Raw genomic sequence first — 24,862 nt, 5'->3', positions numbered from 1 at the left:
CACATTAAATCACTGTGTGAACACTCTCACTCAGAATTAAGTAGCCTTAATGCGGTTTAGCTTCATTTCTCAGTTGCCAGACTTTAGCCATTGTTTTTGAATTGCATTAATTGGGAATTTTATTTAATTATAATACTGTATCTTCCTTTTGAGATGATCATATATTTATAAGTGAACTCTTGCTATCATAAATCTACTTTCTGGACCTTTTAACAGTTATAAAACTGCTCCAGTGTGAAGTTTGGAATACAATGTCTGTGCAGAAAATCAAGTTTTTTGAAGCTAGATGTTTAAAAAAATGCAACTTAGAAACAAAAGTTAGGTCAGGGTTTTTAAGGGACTTTGGTGCTCGTAACAAATTATTATTAAAGCTAATCAATTTTCAGGACACTCATCTGATAAGAATTAAAGATTTTACAATAATATCTGTACAAACACAAGTATGTTGATGCTCCAAACATCTAACTTTTCACCATACTTACTTGCAGGTCCTACTCAGGTGCTATATTACCCAACTAGACTACTCACATTTCAGTTATTCCAAAACTAAGTATTTACATAACTACAGCCATTCTTTAAGAACTATTAGTACCAAATGGATAATAAGAAAACTAAACTAGTTCATATAAACTGAAATACTTTTATAATACATACAAAATGTTAATGACCCTAATTAGTAAGAGATATGAATAGACAAATTATGAATACATACATTTTAGAACAAAATATTTGAAGAATCCATTCCCCTTTTACTTACACACTAAAATCCAAGTTCAAGGTTCTGGTCTGTAAAATCTGACAGCCTCAAAACAAGCATAAGAAATGCAGGCTCTCTTCTGTTTATGCTGCCATTAATTTTTATAAGAAAGGCACACAACTGTACATGTAGGCCATGGCAAGCTTCTCCATTAAAGTATATTTATTGTAACTTTAAGATTATATTTGTGGTTTGGATTAAGATAGTACGCCATTTTTTGCAACTATGCTTTTAAAAGAAGAAATTCAGTTCACCTTTAATCTAAGAACATGTTTACCCGGGTTGCAGTTCAACAGTGCAATTGTTCCAATAGACCAAATGATGTCTTAATTCTAGGATGAAAATCTCATTCATTAAACAGGAAAAAAAAACCAAAAACAAAAAAAAATAAAAACTCAAAACAAACCCACATAACCCCTGTTTTGCCCCCCTCCCTCCCTCCCTTCAGTGTGGATCTTTGGAATGTTTAGAATTTAAATCTAAAGTGACCAAATACCATACTTTTACCATTTTTAGTTAATGCTTACAGTTCCATTACCCTTCAGGAGGTAGCCAGTTTGATGCTCAAGTCACTGCTACCATAATTATCTTGTACAGAATTATTAGTTTTATGTTTTGATACATCATTTAGAAGGGTCACAGACAACAGTTTGGAATCTAGACACTTGGATTATTTTTAAATATTCTCTTTTTGACAAGAGAGCAGCCTAGTCTTATTAGTTCAAAACAGTAACTTGCACATAATAAATTAAGATTGATGAAAGTTACATGCAAGTGTCAGGGAGAGAGCACACTTAAATCTGAAAGCATTATCTTATTTGATCTATGCAAACCTTTCATAATAAAAGCTGAAACCCACCTAAAGTTGTTGAGTTTTATTAACAATGTAGAACTAAACCCAGGTGCACAAGCCTATTGAGTGTTGTATGACGTGTCAACCTCTCTTTCCTCATGTGGGACCTAAGTTTTTTTGCTATCTTGAACAGAGAGAAGGGGTAATGGGCAGCAGCCTGAAGCCATACTTTAACATTTGATGTCTTTGGGGGACAGTTGCTCAGGGATCTGCCACATCTTCCCTCTCCCCAACTGCCATTTAACCACCTGCTGGTTTCATTGCTGTAAGAGGAGGGGCAAGGGGCCGGCCCGTGGCAAAAAGTAAGAGCGCCATGGCCCTTGGCCTCACCTGTTCTAGCACTCCTGTGCTCTTTACTACTCTTCAGGTCACCTTGAAAATTCATGATGAGCCTTGGTCACTTCAGATATTGGCATACTAGTAATTTATTATAGAACAAACCTCTAAGAGCACATGACATGGCTTTTTTGTGTTTTACATTGTTTAGTGTCATTCCACTTAATATATTAAACCTTCATCCCTAGTTTATTTTAAAATCAGCCATTTCTTCTATTTCTCAGCTTCCATTCCACTATAACATTCATAGTATCTGTTTGCAAACACAGATGTTCTTGTTGATTCCCCCATACTAAATCAAGTGCCAAACTCCACTGACGACCACATTAATCTTTATAAGAGTCAGATGAAAAAGTGTCATTGACTGTCATTCCCTAAGGAGAGCACAGTTCATGGTTTAAAAGCAACTGAAAATTGTCACAGATCAGAATTCCAGTCGAGGGCATCTGGTCTTATCATTCACTTTCAGATTTAACAAAGAGCACAAGGAGGCTTTAAATAATGACCATTTTTAATTTATCGCCAAAAGGGTAACTTGTCCAGCAACCGAATTTAGCACTGCTGCATCATTTCTGCATGTTGCACTAATGCTCAACATGAACTCCTTTAATAATAACTTATCTTTCACTGACAAAATTCATAATGTTAGAGCCCAGCTGCATTTCGATTTTACAGGTATTGATTATTGGAGATTTCTTGGTCCTTTGGATGCACATCTGCAGCTTTTAGGCCTTTTGCAAAGACTCGGGCCATGAAAATCTGTCAGCTGTGCTCAATTACTTCACACTTATGAGTCAGCTTCCTTTACTGTCTTAAGAGTATTTGGGACACCATTGTCCTATTAAATGCTAACAATATTTTTTAAGGTGTTGCAGAAAATGCCTTTTGAATTAATGTTCATTTCTAACAGGATAGATCATAAATGTGTATATGTGTGTCTAGATTTGAAAAAAAATCACCACTCTGTCCACACAGCAGGCAGTAGTAGTAGTAGCAGCACTTGGGCTTCAATCTATACCCCCTGACAGGCCAGCTAGCCTGTTTAAAGCACCACACTTGAGCTTCAGATTTTTGCGTGGATGGAGTCAGACTCAGAGCTACACGAGGTATAACCTGAGTTAACTTTGCAGTGAAGACAAACCCTCTGTCAGACTGCTCACAACAGGAATAGTGCTCTGGTTTGGGTGTTAGCATGTGTGCTAGTCAGCTGAGTTTTATACTTACTACTTATTTAACATTTGTCCAAGTCACTTGATACAGAGCATGACATTCCTAGAGGAAAGAGTCTCATACTTAAGGTACAGGACTTTGGCTTGGTCACCCTGACAAAAATGGGACTTACAATTATCTACTGGTAGAAGATGCAGTGTACCCAGGATTCAGGCATCTCTGGTAAAAAAGTATGTATCCATTGTGAGTTATGGGTTCCCATTTTTTGCCAGTGTAGACCACTTCGGAGTCCAAAAACTGAATTCTATTATAGGTTTCTATCCAAGACATTTTGTGCAAAATTGGGCAAATCAAGAAACAGATGCCCTGCTTACAAGTTCTAGAAGCACTTTGCAGGAGTACATACCTGAAGTGTTTCACTTCGCTATTATCAGAAACTTGGTATATAAAAAACTTTTTGTATTTTCTACTAAAATTAGCTTATACTGCTCTTCAAAAGTTATTGTGACTATTCCATTTGTGATTTCTGATCACCATTTTAGCTGGAGTCAGCTGCAATAGATTTTCCCATTAATTGCTCAAATCTAAAAAGAAGAGTTTCAGATACCAATTGAAATGAACTGGAAGTCTGCAATGTGAAGATTTATCATTTAAAATTAAAACCTATGCAGATCTGACTGGGAAAAGACTAGCATACACTACCGCTACATTTGGAAGAGACTCATTTAGGTAACAGGTTGGTGGATTTCAGGAGAAATAGTAGTAGAAAATAAAATTAGTGATGTATGTTCATCTGGATATCGAGAAAAGCATGCTGGTCCCTGAAATTTCAGACAAAAAGCCCATACAAAATCTCCGCCTGTCATTCGTTTTACTATATATTTCTCAAGGTAGGCTACTACATACTTAATTAGCTATTGGAGTTGATCACATTTATAAAACGTTAACTATGCTTTGCAACATATCTGAAACATTCACTTATCACATTTATAATAGACCATTTTAGTTTTGCTTAATAAAAATGTTGAGTATGGTCAACATTAAACTAAGATTCTGATGCTTGTGTATCTTACCATCTGCACACACAACCTGTGCTCCTCAACTGTACTTGATTATAAATAACTAATTTTAGACCTAGATTTACATCCATTCAACACAAACTTAGTATCTATATTATTAGTGTAAATTTACATCACAAGTATTCATAATATACCAAAAGTATAAGAATCATGAAGAGTTAAGAAATGTGAGAAATCAAGATGAAACTTTGAACATGCAATTACTTCTCATGGGTAAGGCTACGTGTTTGTCACAGAAGTCACGGATTCCGTGATTTTCTGTGACTTCTGCAACAGCCCTGTGTAGCTGGCTTAGGAGTCGTTTGAGCAGCTCAGGCAGCCTCCGGGGTCAGTCGCACTGGCTGCTGTTGTGGCAGTCTCGGGGCCACCCCGCTCCCCAGCAGCAGGAGGTTGGGGTGTGTGTGGGGGGGGGGGGGGGGGGGCTTGGGGCCGCTGCCCTCGGGGGGCGCTCCTCTCCCTCGGCTCACCTAGCTCCACATGCCGCCTCTGCCAGCAGCCAAACACTGCCCCATCATCTCTCATTGGCTGCGGTTCCCAGCCAATGGGAGCTGCAGAACTGGGGCTTGGGGTGGAGCGGAGGCAGCATGTGGAGCTGGGGCTGCCACTTACCAGGAGCTGGGTAGGCAGCCTGCCCTAGCCCCACCAACCCCCTGTCCAGCACCCGCGCTCCCCCCCAGGCCGCAACTCCCTGCCAGCACCTCGCCCTCCTGGGCTGCGCCCCCCTCCCCAGCACCAGCGGTGTTTCCCTGGGCTGCGCCTGCCTCCCCAGCACCTGCGGTGTCCCCCAGAGTCTCTTCCCTCCCCCTCCCCCCAGTTTTAGTCAGGGGTATTTTTAGTAAAAGTCCTCGACAGGTCATGGGCCTGTGAATTTTTGTATACTGCCCGGGACCTGTTCAGGACTTTTACTAAAAATACCTGTGATAAAACTTAGCCTTACTTACATGGGGTACACCTCTACCCCGATAAAACACTGAACTCAATAGCCAAAAAAAAAAAAATCTTACTGCGTTATAGGTGAAACCGCGTTCTATTGAACTTGCTTTGATCCGCCGGAGTGCGCAGCCCCGCCCCCCCGGAGCGCTGCTTTACCGCGTAATATCTGAATTCGTGTGATATCGGGACGCGTTATATCAGGGTAGAGGTGTATGTGTGAGGGGGACAGACAGACAGACACACACTTTAAAGATCAGGATTACATTTGGAAGTTCTATAACAATCTGTAATTTGAGATCCAGTGTTCTATGCCAGTGCTTCTCAAAGCCGGTCCGCCGCTTGTGTAGGGAAAGCCCCTGGCGGTCCGGGCCAGTTTGTTTATCTGCCACGTCTGTAGGTTCGGCCGATCGCGGCTCCCACTGACCGCGGTTCGCCACTCCAGGCCAACGGGGGCTGCAGGAAGGGCGGCCAGCATATCCTTCTGCCCGCTCCGCTTCCCGCAGCCCCCACTGGCCTGGAGCGGTGAACCGCAGCTAGCGGGAGCCGCGATCGGCCGAACTTGCCGACGCGGCAGGTAAACAAACCGGCCCGGACCGCCAGGGGCTTTCCCTGCACAAGCGGTGGCCCAACTTTGAGAAGCACTGTTCTATGCAATACAGCAACTCCTCACTTAATGTCGTCCGGGTTAAGGTTGTTTCGTTGCTGATCAATTAGAGAACATGCTTGTTTAAAGTTGTGCAATGCTCCCTTATAACACCGTTAACTGCCTACTTTGTCCACTGCTTGCAGGAAGAGCAGCCCATTGGAGCTAGATGGTGGGGGCTTGGAACCAGGGTGGACCGGCAGCCCCCCTAAGTTCCCTGTGCAGCAGTCACCCAGCAGGCTATCAATTGCCGGCAGTTCAGCTGTCCCGCCCCCCACTGCCGTGTGCTGCTCCTGCTCTCTGCCTTGGAGCTGCTCCCGGGAGCCTCCTGTTTGCTGTGCAGAGGGGGAGGGGTGAAAGGGGTGCTAATGTGATAATGTCAGGATATCCCCCTCCCCACGCTCCTTTCCCCATCTCCACAGTGTGTGTGTGTGTGGGGGGGGGGGGAGAGAACATGACAGGGCTCAGGACAGAGGGAGCTTGTTGGCAGCTGTTGCTGTTTCAACTTGCTGATCTACTTAAAAAGGCAGTGTACTTAGAGTAGGGTCAGTGTACTTAAAGGGGCAATGGGCATCTCTCTCTCTCACAGGCACACACGGTGTGTGTGTGTGTGTGTGTGTGTCTCTCTCTGCCACGCTGTGTCTCTCCCTCCATTCGTGCTGCCTTGTAGAGTGTGAGGCTACATTAACAACAATGCGTTTACCCTTGAGGGCTCAGCCAAGTGCTAGTTCATCATCTAGCAATAAGGCATTCCCTGGGAAATATCCCACCCTCTGACTCCACCACCTCAACCAAGCTTCACAATCATCATTGCTGTGTACAATATTAAACTGTTTGTTTAACTTATATTGCATGTGTATGTATAGTCTTTTGTCTGGCAAAAAAGAAAATTCCCTGGAACCTAACCCCCATCATTTACATGAATTCTTACGGGGAAATTGGATTTGCTTAACATTGTTTTGCTTAAAGTAGCATTTTTCAGGAACATAACTACAACCTTAAGCGATGAGTTACTGTATATCGGTCCTATTACGGGAAATAGCTGGTTGCCACTTATTTCAATAGAGAGAGTCCCCTTTCATTCAACAGAGATTAAGTTAATCCATGCATACAAGTCACTGAAAAAATTAAATGTATCAGCTCACATGCTGTACTGATGAGGAGGAAAAAAAAAACCAAAACTTCATAGCTGAGGATACTATTGATAAACCAAGGCCAGGCACCTTGTCAGATAATTAACAGTATAAATCTGGTGGACTGGATGTACCGTGATGGGGGTATTCCACCTTATTTCTAAGCAATTATCTGAAACCAGACCACATCAGTAAAGACTGAAACTGTTACATCTAAGGCCATCAACAAGCTGTCAAATGGTAATGCATATATTGATATCTCAGTCCAGTTTTGGGGAAAGTGTCCACATTACAAAAAATAGCCAACCATAACTTTCATTTTTTTACTTCATGACAGTGTTCTTCTGAAAGCTCCATAAAACCACCTGCTTTAAATGCACAGAAAAAGGTACTTTTAATTTTCTTTAGCAGACCCCGTAATACATTTAAGTCTTCTTGACATAAGCTGTGCTTTGGATAAAAAGGCAGTTCAGTCATTTGTCTGTATTTTCAAAACAATAAACTGATGAAATGACTAAAAATTCAGTGGGGTTCAACTTCAACATTTGCATTATTAACTTGCAGTTCTTTTGGGACAAGGTTGTAAAGATTTGGATACATGTAGAGTACTCTATAAAGAAACTACCACAGCTTTAACTGCTGGTGTTTTTAGAACTACCAATTCAACCAAAGTACTAATGTTCGTAAGCAGGGTGGATAAAAGTGATTTTATTTTGTTACTTGAATTATAGATTTTCTTTTTTAAATAAACCTGTTTAAAACAAAATCTGAACTTAATACAAAATAGTTTAAGGCCTAAATTTACAATCTCTTAAAACATTTAAATAAAAAAAATAAATATGTTCAATCCACGAGACTATCAAAAAACTTAGAGTTAAAGGCAATTTTTCTATAAAAAGAAAGAATGAGCGGGAAAACATTAACTTTTGAGGCCAAGCTTTATAAATATGGCACAATAGGTCATCTACTGTATTAAGGGCTTGTTTTTAATAAAAATAAAATTTAGATGCTATTTTGTATATTTAGTTACATTCCAGTTACCATCCTAATGCAGCTTGACACAAATCAAGAGCAGAAAGTACTCCCTGCCAGAGAACAGGTGAGCAGAGCCAGGACAGCAGGACTGCAGAGAGTTCCCTGTGCAGCTGTGGGGCTGGTGACATTGGATTCCTGCAAATGCAAGGTGCAGAGAAGGCTGTGGTTGCCAACTGTTACTGATGGATTATTTTTTTCGCTAATTTCAATGTGTCAAGTAAAATCGACATTTACCAACTACTTAAATCAAATCCTGCCAAGCCTATTTATAAGCCAGCAATTATTTTTGTGATCCATCAAATTATTATTTTGTGTGTAAAACTAAACAGCATTCTTCCAAGACTTCTACCAACCTTTTGTGGCTATGCCACTTGTGAGTCAGAGAATTACTCAATGTTCTGGATCTGTTTGCAATCTGGGACTAGCTCAATATATTAAGTCATGAATCTCACCACATGCTCATATACGGAAGGTGACCCAGGTGGATGACTGAACTAAGTATGTGCAAAGAGCTTTGCTGAGACTATAAAGGGGAGGCAGAGACTCAAAAGCTGACAAATGACAATCCACACTCTAGCCAATTGCCTTTAAAGGGAAATGGGTTTATGTTAATACTTGCCAGCACTCTGACTGCTAGATCCAGGCTCTCTCATAGATCAGACTGCAGTTATTTTGATATTATTTATCTGTGACCAAGATGAAAAGGAGCACTTTTTTGTAATATTACTTTCACCTGTAATTATGTCACAGAAGTAGGTAGGGTTGTATCCTTTTCCCACCCCTCACACAATGAGTTTGGGTTATGGGCCGTCAATTGCCTACTTCATTCAGCATGTGCTAAGTGCTTTTAAAAAGGGATGCTCAACTTGAAGTTATATTTGCCTGAAAGTATTGCTCCTATTACTGTTACAACTAAGATTATTAAAACAGAAGTTAGTGGGGAAAAAAACTATTTTTCAATCTGTTTACTTTGTGCAATTGACAGCAATTTGTATAGTCAGTTAACAAGGCAGAAAGACTGAGGAGATCCCACTATAAACAGAGTAGCAAAAAGGTTTTTTGTTTTGTTTTTTAAATTCTAAAAAAAAAAAAAAAAATGTTAAATTGATAGTACACCTTTCAGCTTCCTGATTTGAAGGCAAACTTCCTCCTAAGATCATTGTCTGCTACAGACTACGCCTGCAAGTAACACTAGTGCAATATTTTTACGTGCTTTCTTGCTCTTCCTCCCCCCGGCCCTCCTCCCTTTTTAAAGTTACTTGCTGCCTGCGAGCAGAATTCCCTGCCAGTCCATGTCTTTTATTTTCTAGTTGTTTGAAGCACATAAGTGCCTATAAAAAGACAACTGTACACTCCATGCCATTATTTAATTACAACAACAAAGGACAAATATTCACATTGATATTAATTATCTATGTTTAACATTCCAATTTAGTAACTGCTTCATAATAGATAGGGCCCTACCAAATTCACGGCCATGAAAAACACGTTACGGACTGTGAAATCTGGTCTCCCTTCTGTGTGCTTTTATCCTATACTATACAGATTTTATGGGGGATCCAGCAATTCTCAAATTGGGAGGCCTGACCCAAAAGTTGCAGGGAGGATGCAAGGTTATTTGGGGGAGGGGGAGGTATCACTTCTGCGCTGCTTTCAGAGCTGGGTGGCCAGAGAGCGGCGGCTGTTGGCTGGGTGCCCAGCTCTGAAGGCAGCACCGTACCAGCAGCAGTGCAGAAGTAAGGGTGGCAATACCATACATACCATGCCACTCTTGCTCCTGCCTTCAGAGCTGGGTTGCTGGAGAGTGATGGCTGCTTACTGAGGGCCCAGCTCTGCAGGCAGCAGCGCAGGAGTAAGGGTGGCATGGTATGGTAATACTATACCATGCCATCCTTACTTCTGCGCTGCTGCTGGCAGGGGTCTGCCTGCAGAGCTGGGCTCCCGCTCTCAAGCTGCCCAGCTCTGAAGGCAGGTCCCCCAACTCCTTTTTGGGTCACGACCCCTACAATTACAGCACCTTTAAATTTCAGATTTAAATAGCTGAAATCATAAAATTTATGATTTTTAAATTCCTATGACTGTGAAATTAACCAAAATGGACCATGAATTTGGTAGGGCCCTAATAATAGAAGTTTATTTACACAGGGAAGTGAAGACTCCCCACTGGTTTTAATTTACAGTTCCCACCTCAATCTTTTACTAGGGGCTAAGATTTACACACATCCCAACATGGAAGAAGCTGGGAGTTCAGTCCCTTAAACCAACAGATTGCTTGTAATTTACTAGTGGCAAAGGCCACAAAAAGAGGCTCAGTGCTTGCATGCTGCTGCCCATTTGCCTGCAAAACCTTAATATCATGGTTTCTCTATGAGCCATGCTGCCTGGGGCTCCTCCAATTACTAAACCACAGCCATCTCCCCAGGAGTGAGCACCAAAGATTAGACAGGAAATCTATACAAGTTTCTGCAGATATTTCCACTGTTCTGCCTTATGGACCAGAGGGTGGAGGGCAGGGATATGGCACAGCCAACAGTCATTCCTGGATCTATTTCCCCACAGAACACTATCAGAGGGACCTACAGGAAGGATGAGACTTGTTACAGAGGTAGTATTCCTTCCCTTTGATGCCTCTACTCACATAGATTTTGGCTTCTTCAACTTGAGAAAGATACCTCCTTCTAGGCCAGTAGAGCTAGCAATGCAGAAACACAATCCACATTTCAACGATGCATTTTGCCACTGCAATTATGTGATGAACACATGCAAAATTTTATCTTTATCTGAGATTACATAAAAATCTGTCTAAAAGTAAACATTGTGAAAGAAGGAGAAATTGAACATACCCAGAGTGATATCTGCATGGGCCTCCGCCATTCTAGCTACTGTAGTTTCCTCCTGTGGCATTATTACTTTTTTCCTTTCTTGGCCCAAAGACCAGTATAAACTTTTATTCATCTGTGGATCTGATGGTCAGTATAACATAAAATTCAAAAATTCCAGATTTGTTATGAGAGCTCAGGCTCTGTCTTGATGGCACACCGGGGATGTTTTGCAACAGAGTTTACTTAGTATGACTAAAAAGCCCTCTTAATGCTTTTTAAGATGCAGGCTAACATAGCTGATCATATAGTATGGTTTCAGACAACACATGCTTTGTCTACACACAGAAGTTGTACGACTTGGGCTAAAGTGGTACTACCCGACTGGTGATGTAGTAATAATACTCATACAGGCTATGCAGGAAGGAGAATAAGCTCTTCTGATATAAAGCATCTTTATACCAGCACAATTATGCCCACGCTGCGTGTACAAATATAACTATATTAGTTAAAAAGTCACATTCCTAACTGACAGTAATACTGATACAGTAACTGTACAGACCAAGACAACTTCAAATAAATTAGCTTGAGTCTTAAGGACATTTAGGGTCTGTTATACAGTAATAAAACCCCACAGCACTGAGACCTGGTCTTATCTGCGGGGCTAAAAATAGCAGTATAGAAGATGTTCAGGCCCGGGCCTAAATATCTACACCAGGGGTCGGCAACGTTCGGCACGCGGCTCGCCAGGGTAAGCACCCTAGCGGGCAGGGCCAATTTATTTACCTCCTGACGCGGCAGGTTTGGCCGATCGCAGCCCCCGCTCGCCACGGTTTGCCGTCCCGGGCCAATGGGGGCAGCGGGAAGCGGCGCGTGCCGAGGGATGTGCTGGCCACGGCTTCCCGCCGCCCCCATTGGCCCGGGATGGCGAACCACGGTGAGTGGGGGCTGCGATTGGCCGAACCTGCCGCGTCAGCAGGTAAATAAACTGGCCCAGCCCGCTAGGGTGCTTACCCTGGCGAGCCGCGTGCCGAACGTTGCCAACCCCTGATCTACACTGATATTTTTAGTCCCGCCGTCCGAGTTCCATAAGCCCGAGTCAGTTGACCAGGGCCAGCTGCAGGTCTTCTACTGCACTGAAGACATATCCTAAAAGAGCTTTTTAGTCACATTAAGCCAACTCAATTGAAATATACCAAACCAACATTTTTTGCATGTCAGTGATTTTAACTGCTACATATTTCTACATCTTTCAGTTTGACCCCAATTAAACACATTCCAGCTCTAAGTATGTATCACTAATTAAGCAAGATCCTACTTAGTGTCAATGCATTGCCATTTAACCATTTAAGTGTCTGTTCACTTTTTATAAGTTAGGTTAGGTTTAGCTGGAGGTTGGGGTGGTGGATGCCGCCTGCAATAAGAAAGTATATTGATAAAAGCCCTGCCTTGTCAGGCAAAGTGTGTATTTGTCAATTGTGTTAGCTTAATACAACACGTTTGAAGCAGCATTAGCTGGCCATGTTGCAGCCTCGATTCCCTCACCGTGATCCTGGCCCACCTTGGCACTGAGCCATCCCCCCAGTGCAACTTAAGGAGTCTAATGGCCCCTCTGAATACATCTGGCTTCCCACAGCCACAAGGGACATTCCAGCAGCCAAGAAGTTAACTGTACTTTATGTCCCCTTCCCTTGACATGCCTCCAAGAGGGACCAGCACGCAGCCAATAAACCACGGGTTCTCAAACCGGGGGTCGGGACCCCTGAGGGGGTCGTGAGGTTATTACATGGGGGGGTCCGCAAGCTGTCAGCCTCCACTCCAAATCCCGCTTTGCCTCCAGCATTTATAATAGTGTTAAATATATATAAAAAAGTGTTTTTAAATTTATAAGGGGGGGTTACACTCAGTGGCTTGCTATGTGAAAGGGGTCACTAGTACAGAAGTTTGAGAACCACTGCAATAAACCATCTTTATACCACCCAAGTGTTCTCTTTTTTGCAAATCCTCAAGGATGAGGTTAAGAACATAACATAAGAACAGCCATACTGGGTCAGACCAAAAAGGCCCATCTAGCCCAGTATCCTGTGTACCGACAGTAGCCAATGCCAGGTGCCCCAGAGGGAGTGAACCTAACAGGTAATGATCAAGTAATCTCTCCTGCCATCCATCTCCACCCTCTGACAAACAGAGGCTAGGGACACCATTCCTTACCCATCCTGGCTAATAGCCATTAACGGACTTAACCTCCATGAATGTATCCAGTTCTCTTTTAAACGCTGTTATAGTCCTAGCCTTCACAACCTCCTCAGGCAAGGAGTTCCACAAGTTGACTGTGCGCTGTGTGAAGAAGAACTTCCTTTTATTTGTTTTAAACCTGCTGCCCATTAATTTCATTTGGTGGCCCCTAGTTCTTGTATTATGGGAACAAGTAAATAACTTTTCCTTATTTACTTTCTCCACATCACTCATGATTTTATATACCTCTATCATATCCCCCCTTAATCTCCTCTTTTCCAAGCTGAAAAGTCCTAGCCTCTTTAATCTCTCCTCATATGGGACCCATTCCAAACCCCTAGCAGCAGTAGTGTAGTGGTTCTCAGCCAGGGGTATGCAGAGGTCTTCCAGGCAGTACATCAACTCATCTAACTAGTTTTACAACAGGCTACATAAAAAGCACTGGCAAAGTCAGTACAGACTAACATTTCATAGACAATGATTTGTTTATACTGCTCTGTATACTGAAATGTGTATACAATATTTATATTCCAATTGATTTATTTTATAATTATATGGTAAAAATGAGAAAGTAAGCTATTTTTCAGTAATAACGTGCTGTGACACTTTTGTATTTTTCTGTCTGATTTTGTAAGTTTTTAAGTGAGGTGAAACTTGAGGATACACAATACAAATCAGACTCTTGAAAGGGGTCTGGAAAGGTTGCGAGCCATTGGTGTAGTGGAGAACCAGAGCCACAGAGTTAATAAATTAACCCCATTAATGAACTTAGAAAGTAGCCTATACCACAGTTTTTTGCTACAATTTGGAAAAGACAATTTTCAGTGTGAAACATTACATTCCTGGCATAGAAAGTCTAAAAACAAGCTTTCTCCAGCCAGCACTCAAAGCTTTTTAGGCTTCCATGTTCACCCAACTTCACATAAAAAGCTTTGTACGCCACCAAAGAAAGCTGGCACATAGGCTGAATCTTTCTCTGCCTGGTGCACAGTTTTAAATGGAGGAGATCTGATTACTTTCCTAGCTCCACAGACAGCTCCTCTGTCCCCACATATACATATAACGTTAAGTATAAATGGTCACAGAAAGCTTTGTTAACTTTGAGTTAAGGTTATTTGAGATTATTTCCTCACAACACAAACACTAAAAATCAAGAATATCATAAGTTAAGGGAACAGTCCCATCCAACCCAACAATCTCCAAGCATTACCTTGCTACCGCAATGACACTAAATTCTTTTTGGCAATACCATCACCCTCAGCGCACACATCAAGAAAGTGAAAAAGGAAAAAAAAAATTCCACCACAGTGCATCACTTATGATATTATGAATGTACATAGAAGACATTTATGCATAAATTTGTTCAGTAGTCTGTGATTTTACTAAGGTAATAAATTGAATATGTAATCCACTTTGCTTTCTTCCCCTACCTAGTGCAATATTGCATTTTAACATTATAATTGGTATTACTTTAAATAGTGTGTTCCAAGGCTGTGCACTGTAATGTTATTTTCAAATTGTTTGATGTGCATACACTGACTGCAGTAGTATTCCTGAATTAAAATTCAGCATTTTAAAAAGGGCATTCAGTACAATGGAGTACTGTAGACCGATATTGTATTAGATATCACTGCAGCTGTAATTCCTTGCTTTTTAGTGTTTGCATTGCAAGGAAAGATATTTGAGTGACCGGGTGAGTCCACAATAGGGGAAGATGTCTTTTTACCACATGGTAACCAACAAGGGGTAAAATTCTAGAAGACTAGGAATATGTGGTTTTCATGTGTTTTAGGAAGCGTCTTTTTTCCTAGCAAAGACAAGGCCTAAATCAACAAAGTTTGTTTGAAGCAACAGAGGGTCCTGTGGCACCTTTAAGATGCTCCCAATACTTCTGTTAGTCTTAAAGGTACCACAGGACCCTCTGTTGCTTTTTACAGATTCAGACTAACACGGCTACCCCTCTGATACTTGAAAGTTTGTTTGGAAACTCATGCTGTTGTAGGTACCTTCCCAACACACAGAAAGACAGTCACTGCTTCAAGTAGCTACAGATCTTTTCAAACATGTATTAAAAAATGAGACACTCTTAAGCCCACTCAATATATCTATGAGTACATATTTCCAGATTAAAAACCCTTAGGCATTTTAGATAGCAAGTAACTGGTCACCTAACAAAACCAAGAGAAAATATTAGTTATTACTTCATATTGTTGATTGTCTCCAGTATTCTAACTGAAAGAAACCTATGGTTTGTTTTACAATATATCTAATTGGTTTATTAAAGAGAGGATAGTGGCCTTTAACATGGAATTTTAAGAGATTTTTCTCCCTCAGTCTTAGGAAATTGTAGTTAATGGCTTCTAGTTTAGAAGATTAGAAGCTTGAGATATTGAAATTACAGTGATGAGAGAACGCTCAATCAGCCTATCTGCAAGACTGCATATTTTGATATGATAATTTATGGGTTCAATGAACATTAATTAAAAATTATTAGGGTGAATACTTGCATTAAGGCAGGAATTTAGGTTTAATTTTAAACATGAAGCAGAAAGAATGTCACCTTTCTCCTTGGCCCTCAATGTTTACAAGAAAGCAATATTAAAACTAAGATTGATTCAGTCTGCTTAAAAGAATACTTATAAGCAATTTTGTAAGCTGCCAGTTTCACTTTGTGGCTGCTTACACTATGCCAAGGCAGATGCACTTTTGTGCAGGAAAAACAAGATCATTCTCTGTTTGATCCTTCTTCAGCGGAGCCCAATCTAAATCCGACAGTGTTTGTGAGCAGTGTTTGTGACTAACAAGTCAGTGTGTGCAGAAAGATGGGAATAAAAGTTTAAAAGGAAGCTGTTTCAGCTTCAAGTTTTCAAAGGGCTGGTGTCAAACGGGGGGTAGGTAGTACTCTACAAGTTCCATCCCTATGACTAAACAAAATGAAAAATTACTCTCAGTAGATTGTGACTGTACATGTTATGAGCATTAGCGGGCTCCTTTATCTTAGCTCCTCCATGGTGGGGATTGAGTATATCTGTGGCTTCTTGGGGTCTTTCTTGATTAGGAAAAAATAAGTGGTACTATTCTCCAATATGCAACCCACACATGGCACCAAAATAAGATCAACTCACAGTAAACTGCACAGATCTGTGATCCTCTCTCTCCCCTTTCTTATATAATGAAATAATTAATACCAACATTTAAAATCACCAGTAGGCATCAGAGTTAATACCTCACTGAGATGAATGGGAGATTCCATCTCTCAAAGCTATTGTTCTGGGCTCTCTGAAGACTCTTATGGGCCTTGTCTCCAACATGTTGTATTCAAGTCTTGGATTACTATCAGCTCATATGTGAAAATACAAACTGCTTTGTCTACACAAAGATTTACATACATTTAAATTAACCCATTTAAAATAACAGATCTCTGCTTGTTAACCTCAAAAATATTAAATGAGCTTTAAATTTCACCCACTTTGGATTTAACTATCTTGAATAATTTTGTGTCATCTGCAAACTTTGCCACTTCACTGTTCACTCATTAATGATCTGAAAAAGGAAGTATGTTGAACAGCACAGGTCCCAGTACAGAATCTTGAGGGACCCTACTATCTACCTCTCTCCATTGTGGAAATGGACCATTTATTCCTACCCTTTGTTTCCTATATTTTAAACCAGTTACTGATCCACAAGAGGCCCTTCCCTGTTATCCCAGGTTTCCTTAAGAAACTTAGTTTCCTTAAGAGGTTTTGGTGAGGAGCCTTGTCAAAGGCTTTTAGAAAATCCAAATACACTATATCGGGGTCGGCAACGTTTGGCACGCGGCTCGCCAGGGTAAGCACCCTGGCAAGCTGGGCCAGTTTATTTACCCGCTGACACGGCAGGTTCGGCCAATCGCAGCCCCCACTGGCCGCGGTTTGCTGTCCCGGGCAAATGGGGGCGGCGGGAAGCTGCGGCCAGCACATCCCTCGCCCGCGCCGCTTCTCGACGCCCCATTGGCGCGGGACGGCAAACCACGGTGAGTGGGGGCCGCAATCGGCCGAACCTGCTGCGTCAGCAGGTAAATAAACTGGCCCGGCCCACCAGGGTGCTTACCCTGGAGAGCCGCATGCCAAACGTTGCTGACCCCTGCACTATATCAATTGAATCACCCTTATTCATGTTTGCTGACACGCTCAAAAATTTTTAAAGATTGGTGAGGCATGGCCTCCCTTTACAAAAGCCATGTTGAATCTTCCCCAACATACCATATTCATCTGTGAGTTCAATAATTGTGCTTTACTATAGATTCTACCAATTTGCCCAATACAGAAGTTAGGTTCACCAGCTACAGTTGCCAGGATTGCCTCTGAAGCCCTTAAAAAGGTAAATCAGCATTATATTAGCTACCATCCAGCCATCTACTACTGAGGCTTCTTTCAGAGATGCAGAACTACTAACTGGTATGTAAAGTAATTTCATATTTGAGTTCCTTCAGAACTCTTGGGAGAATACCCTCTAGTCCTGGTGACATTACTTTTTATCAATTTTTTCTGAAACCTCTTCTATTGACACATCAATGTGGGAGAGTACTTCAGATTTGTTGCCCAAGAATAGCTCTGATGTGGGTATCTACACCACATCCTCTGCAGTGCAGAGAAGCTAAACATTGGTCTTTTATTACCTTATTTTCCCTTGAGTGCTCATTTAACACCTTGGTCATGTAATGGCCCCACTGTCTGTTTGGCATGCTTCCTGTTTCTGATGTACTTAAAAATTTTTTTACCATTACTTTTTGCTTCTTTAACAAGTTGCTGCTCAAATTCTTTCTGGCTGACCTTAGTATACTTTTACACTTTACCTGCCACAGTGTGGCTATGTCTATACTACGCAGCTTTTAGCGACAGGGCTGTGTCGCTACAGCCGTGTCGCTAAAAGGTGCTCAGTGTAGCCGCTGTTTGTCAGCTCTCCTGTCACCAAAAAACTTCCACCCCCAACGAGCGGCGTTAGCGTTGTCGGCAGGAGAGCGCTCCTGCTGACAAAGAGCTGTTCACACTGGTGTTTGTCGTCAGCAAAACCTCTGTCTTTTGGCGGTGTGGTTTTTTTTTTTTAAAACACCTCTGAAAGACAAAAAAGTTTTGTTGTTCAGTTGCTAGTGTAGACATAGCCTTTGTTTTCCTTCCTATTATTCCTAGTAGAATTTGACTTCCAAATTTTAAAAAGATGCTTTTTTGCTTCTAACGTCCTCTGTTACTCTGCTGTTTAGCCACAGTGGCCTTCTTTTGGTCCTCTTGTCTTTACTGGCATACATTTAGAGTGAACCTCAATTATGGTGTTTTTGCACACATTTAACCCTTATGACAGCTCCTTTTAATTTCCATCTAACAAGCATCCTCATTTTTGTGTAATGCCCCTTTTTGATGTTAAATGTTACCATAGTGTGTTTTTTTGGTATTATCCCTCTTACAAGGATGTTAAATTTAATTACATTATTGTTATTACCACCAAGCAGTTCAGCTATAGTTACTTCCTGGACCAGATCCTATGCTTCACTTCGGACTAAATCAAGAACTGCCTCTCCTTTTATGGGTTCCAGGAGTAGCTGCTCCAAGAACCAGTCATTTATGGGGTCTAGAAGTTCTCTCTGCATCATGCCCTGAGGTGACATTTAGTTATTATTGCCCTGTCTACATTTGTACCCTCACCTCCCTGACCATTTCACAATCACTGTCATCCTGGTCAGGGGGTTGGTAGTACATTCCTATTGCTATACTCTTTAACATAGAATTTCTATCCAATTTGTTTCATTTACCTTATTTGACTCTATGCTTTCTTTTAAACATAATGCCACTCCCCTACAAGGACTGCTTACTCTGTTATTCCTATATATTTTATATCCTGTTATTACTGTGTCCCATTGATTAGCCTCAGTCCACCACATTTCTGTGATGCCTATTATATCAATATCCTTGTCTACTGGCAGGGATTCTAGTTCACTCATCTCTTCTACATAGACTCTGCAGTCTCTCTGACCAAGTTTGGAAGTTAGGGTTTAGATCCGAATAGATCTTTATATTTTAAGCTAAAATTTTAGAATGCTTAGCCTATAAAATGCTAAGCCCCTACAAACACGATTTTAAACTAAGACAAGGTCTTGGTGGCTGCAAGGTACCATTCAGTGCATTACTAGCAAATTGGTAGACAGAGACTTTTAACACATTATTTTTAAACTAATTAAATGCCATGTTGATAGCTTGTCTCTGTTACAACAGGGTTTGTGCTGGTCTGATTTCAGCTGTAACACAGACAAGACAACTGGGTAAAAAAATACACAGAGATACACCATGTCTGGCCCTCCTGCAAGCATGATTATTATAACTACAATTCTCAAATACAAGTTTAAGAATTCAAACTAATGCTCATTTTACTAATTCAATAAAATTCTTTGTACAACAGACCTATCCATAACATTTAAGACTATATATCAATGTTTTTTAGACCTAGGATAGAACTATCTTGAATGGAATAGTTTTGATACTGGCTTTTATTTATTCCTTCTAACAAAGACGACTAACAAATTACAAATTCCCTTTGAAATCACGTTTAATTTTCTACAGAACACCCAGCATAGCTATCATTTTCTCTGTTTAAGACAGGAAGTTTAGGAGGAATGGAAAGAGGGAAGGAGTGGGAAAAAGGGAAATTCATCTATAACCAAGAATATAACTATTTTTAAATGCATATAGATTTAAGCCAGTCCTAAAAAGAGTAGCATAAATTACAGTGAAAAAAAGTTATTTTTGGAAAATATTTTTTTCAGAAGTTCTAAAAATGTTAATAGATATTACCAAGTGAATCATTTTTTTGTATTTTATCTAAGCTTGTTCGGACAGCAGTAATTAAACCTAAATATACTGAATGACTCCAGCACAACAGTCATGTATTTTCCTCAAAAACCCAAAACTCCCTTTAGCAAAGCAATGCACAGTTCCGCCACAAATAGTCTGTAGATATCTAAAGAGTTTCCTTCTTTTTCCCAGGAATAAAAGATCATTTCCACCCACTGAACAAAGTAAATACCAGCAAACCTCAGGATATACTTTTCAGCGGTCCTGGTATCTCTCGTGTCTCTTTTTAAATTGGAGCGTGTATCATCATCCTGTTAGGAAACGCAGATCTGCCCGATCTTGCTTAATTGGGAGTGAAACTATTTGAAGACATTCTCCCAGGTAAAATGAAGGGGCTGATCATGTACTTAATGGCACGGGTAACGTCTCCTTCCAAGGGGCAGCCAATGCGCATGAAAGGCACAGCACGGGCGAGGACAGGAAGGTGGCCAGGTCGCCCACCGGGCGGGTAGGAGACGAGAGGCGCAGGGCTGCTGCCAGGGGGCAGCCCACGCCCTGGGAAAGGCCGAGCTGCGAGAATTGTCACAAGAGAGGAGCGCACTCCTCCCCCCGCCAGCAGCAACACCTGTCCCGGAAGAGACAGTCCCTGTCAGCCCCTCCCTCCATGGATCTCACCTGGCACCAGCCGGGGCCTAACACAGGACGGAAAACCCCCGCCCCAGGCCGATCCCTGCCAGGGACCCCGACTGAGCTGCGGGCCGGGACTCCCCGCTGCGGAGCAGAGCGGCCGCGCTGCCGGCAGAGGGAGCGGTCCCGGGCTCAGCCGCAAGGCAGGAAGGGCCGTGACCAGGAGCAGTCCCGAGAACCCGGCTGCCCACTCACCTGCTCATGGTCCCGCGCTGCCCGGGCCACACCGAGCCGAGGAGGCGGCGCTGATCCGGGACAGTCCTAGCGCCGGGGCCCACTCCGCAGAGCCTGCGCCATTCAAACTGCGGCGCGCTGCATGCCGGGCCGGAGAGAGCCGGGGCGGGCCACCGCGGCCTGCCCCCTCCCACCCGGCGGCCTTCGCACCGCGCAACGAAACCGCCTCCCCTGGCGGCGACCGAGAGAACTGCACGCGCACGTCACCCGGGAGCCTCAGCCTCCCTCTTCCCTGCGCACCAGCGCTCTCGTGTAAACCCGCATCACCGCCCGGGGCAGCCCGCAGGAAAAGCAGCATCCCTCCCTCGCCCTGCCTGTCTCCAGCCCCCTATTGGTCTCACTCGCCCCCCGATTTCACTTCCCCATTGTCACCTGTCTCTAACTAACCCGTCCCACCACCCCTCCACAGCTCTCCCTCAGGCCCCCTGCTTCCCCAGCCCTGCAAGGTTCACCAGCTTCCCCCTTCAGTGTCCCCACCCCAACTCTCCCCTCTCTCACTGCTACCCCAACCACTTCTGCCCCGCAGAGTCACGGCCCCATCATCTCATCACCTCCCCATCTCTATTCCCCCCACATCTCACCATCCCCACAACATACCTTACACGGTCTCACCACCCCCAGAACTGTCCCTCACAGAGTTTCAGTGCTGACCCAACCCGCTTCTGCGTCACTAGCCTCACAAGCCCCTCAGTCTCACTGCCCCCCAAACCCACCTCCAGGGAGTTTTCCTGACCCCACAACCCAGCTTCAGCCCTGCCACTTCCACCCTTCTCTCAGGCCAGCTCCCTGTCCCAACAACTCATCCCCAGTCTCCTCTGCGACGGCGTCCCCCGCCCGCGTCCTCCTGGGCGGCCGCGGTAGCAGCGGCCGGGGAGCCTGAGAGGATGAGTGGCCCCCGGGCAAGCGGGGGAGACTCCGAGGTGAAGAGGCTGCTGGCGCAGCCCGAGTGCTGGAGACTGACAGGTACCTGCCCCTAAGCAATAGTGTAAAAAAAATTGTTGGGCACCGCTTTTTGGTGCCCCCAAATCTTGGCGCCCCAGGTGGCCGCCTAGTTTGCCTAGTGATTACACCGGCCCTGCTCTCAGGCAATCACTTCTCCCCACAAACTCCCTTAGGCTCATTTGTGTGAAATCCTGACCACATGTCATTGAAGACAATGTCAGTTTTGCCATTAACTTCAATTGGGCCAGGATTTCACCCTTTGTCCCCACAACCTCCCTTAACTCAGTACCTCCGCATCCTCCATTGGGCTTATTGCCCTCACCAACTCCCACAGTCTCAACTTCAAAACCCATCTCTCTTTCTCCACACAGCCTCCCTCAGACAACTTCATCACATCCACAATACCCCCCAGACTCACCATCCCCACAAGACCATAAAGGCCTTTGCCCACACAATTCCTCTCAGGTCTTGGTCTACACTTAAAAGTTTTGCTCGCCAAGTTATGTCAGAATGTGTGGGGGAAATCACACTGCTAATTGACATAGCTATGCTGGCAAAAGCCCTAGTATAAACACAGTTATTTCCGGAAAAACATCCTTTGCTGGTGTAACTATTTCATTCAATTACTGGTGTAAGTGATACTGGCAAAATAACTTTTTTGCCTGTTTAAGCTGCATCATGGTTAGGAGATTTTGCCAGTATAGCTATACCCATAACTACATGGGCAGTTCCTTTCTAGTGTAGACCCTTTTCAGTCTCTCCTGCTTAAAACATTCTGATTTCTGAAGAAGAAGAAAAATTAAAATGAAACAAAACAACCAACCCAAAATTCTATCCATTTGATTGAAATTTCTCATGCTTCTTGTGAGCCTCAAAGTACATTTTTGGAAAGAGAAGGTTTGATGATGTTCCTTTCTTTCTTCACAGAGTTATCTGAGTGAGAAAATTAAAAATGTATCTTCATGCTTTAAGAACTTTGAGAACCTTTGGTGCTTGAATAACTCAAAGACTATTTGCATTTAAACACAAGGTAGGCTTCTCATTTTCCTGAGTGTGTTCACTGTAGGTAATAACCTTGTGACACTGTGTTGGCACGTTGCAAAGCAAGATGACGTGTAAAATATCTTTCATGTTGCAATCCAATGTCACAAGCTGATGACATTTCACAAGCCTCAGAAATGACTTGGGGAACTGTAAACTTCCTGCAAACTGTCTTGATGCATGCATAATTTTTTCTTACCGAATTAAGAGCACATCAGTTATGGATATCTGGATATGTAAAACTATTACAGATCCTTTTTTAATGCCTTACTTTGTACTATGTTGAGAAATTTGGTGCCATATTGGCAAAACCAGTACCAAAAGAAGGGAAAGTATCATATTACCACAAGTCCTTCTAAAATATCTGGCTATTATTTGACTACACAACACACATCTGGAGATGTTGATCTTCCCAAGCAGGGATCCATGTCCCTAACTGTGTCCATAACACATCATGGATGCGAAATACATTTTTAAAAGAAGCCAACTAAATAAGTTTCGATGTTTGGTAGTGATGATGGTGGTAGGGATGCTTCCTTATTTTTTTAATAGCTGTAGAGAAAATCTCAGAAAACAGTGTGATGTCTAGAGGGATTCTTGTTGTAACACAGTAATTGATTCCCATCAACATTTAGTGGCTAATTAAATCAAATCAAAACAAAATATAAAAGGATTGTCAGTACCTGGAGAAATTGAAGAGATTTTTAGGAAAATTATCAGGGCCTGTGGTATTGTATTAATTATTATTATTTTCTTTTCTTTTCTTAATTTGTATTACAGTAGCACCTAGAGGCTCCAACCAAGATCTGATTCCCTTTGTGCCTGGCACATTGTAAGAGACTGTGCCTACCCTGAAGATCTTACAATCTAAATGGACAAGACAAAGAGTTTGAGAGGAAACAGAATTGAATTTGCAGGTTACAGGCCAGCCCAATCTCCTCCTCCAGCAACATTACGAAGGGTGTGTGTGTGTGTGTGTATGTGTAACTCACTACCAGATATCTCTCCTTGTGCAATGAGACTGGAATGGGAAGGTAATTCATCATCTAATGCTTCCTTCTGGCTGGGACATCACAAATCATAAGGTGGATCTGATATTCAATATAATTTTGGGAAAGGCTGTGGCTCTTCTATTTAATAATTCTACTATGTAATTTATTGTGCTTTTCATCAGCCTCTTCTGCGCCTTTAAAAAAAACCTCACTTTGTTCCTGTTCCACCTGTTTTTCAAATCATGTCTGTTAAAGGAAAGTATGGATCTCTCCAGTAAAGATTATTTAATATTGTGGATTTAGCAGGTATGTAGTGCATTACATCTTCAAAGCACTGTACAGATATTAATTTATTAGTTCTCACAACACCACTGTGAGGCAGGTAAGTGGGTCAGTGGCAGAACTAATGGCAGATAGGACTCAAGCGCTCATGGCTCAGAGGGCTGTGCTCTGACTACTAAAGAACACTGCCTTACACATTTTATACTTCTTTTAAAAAGCATGTATCAAAAATGTTATATTTGTCATGTTTTGAAAACAGTACAGCATGTTTTTATGGGCATATACTGTACTTGACATTTTTCTTTCAGATTAAAATCTGAGGGAACAACTCCACAGCTTCCATATCCATATGCCAGAACAGAGAAAACTGTAGAAAAGCAACATGATGGAATATGTGTTGAAATTAAATAATTGTACAGTAATTCTACCCTAATAAAAATAATTGTCAGTGTGGATGAATACTGAAGACACCTTGTACTTCATCCCACTACCAGCATATTCTCTTGTATTATTACTAGAATATATCTCAAAACAATGCCATCATCAACTGGAAATAAAAAAGACTAGTAACATGAAGAAGAATTAAGTACATTACTGCAAAATACAAAGTGTAATTTTATTTGAAACAATTCTAACTTCCTGAAAATAAGTTGTGATGAGTAAATAACTTGTCATTATAATGTATGTATGTTGCAGAAATGAAAAAAAAGATAACTATACAAAAGGTTAGCAGCACTCAGGATATTGGATGCACAGATAAATCAAGATTTTGCAATAGCAATTTATTTTATTTAATAAAAAAAGCAACATGACCGTGTATGTAGCTTTTAGGATAGTAGTGTAACTGGTTTGTTTAGTCAGGGCTGCCAA

General features: G+C 42.1%; 1 protein-coding gene across 2 annotated transcripts in view; it reads right to left on the bottom strand.

The window, feature by feature from the left end:
- Positions 1–20,792, bottom strand: part of KATNBL1 (katanin regulatory subunit B1 like 1) — a 44,819-nt gene extending 24,027 nt beyond the window's left edge. For both annotated transcript variants that reach the window (XM_024202049.3, XM_024202050.3), the window contains exon 1: positions 20,697–20,792. The gene's annotated coding sequence lies outside the window, so the exon portion shown is untranslated. The remainder of the gene's footprint in view (positions 1–20,696) is intronic.
- Between the last annotated feature and the right edge of the window lie 4,070 nt (positions 20,793–24,862).

This window comes from Terrapene carolina, unplaced genomic scaffold (assembly GCF_002925995.2).
Source record: "Terrapene carolina triunguis isolate 2854851 unplaced genomic scaffold, T_m_triunguis-2.0 Scaffold96, whole genome shotgun sequence".
Taxonomy (NCBI): Eukaryota; Metazoa; Chordata; order Testudines; family Emydidae; genus Terrapene; species Terrapene triunguis.
The sequence above is the reverse complement of the archived record's forward strand: the minus strand, read 5'-3'. Positions and strand labels throughout refer to the sequence as shown.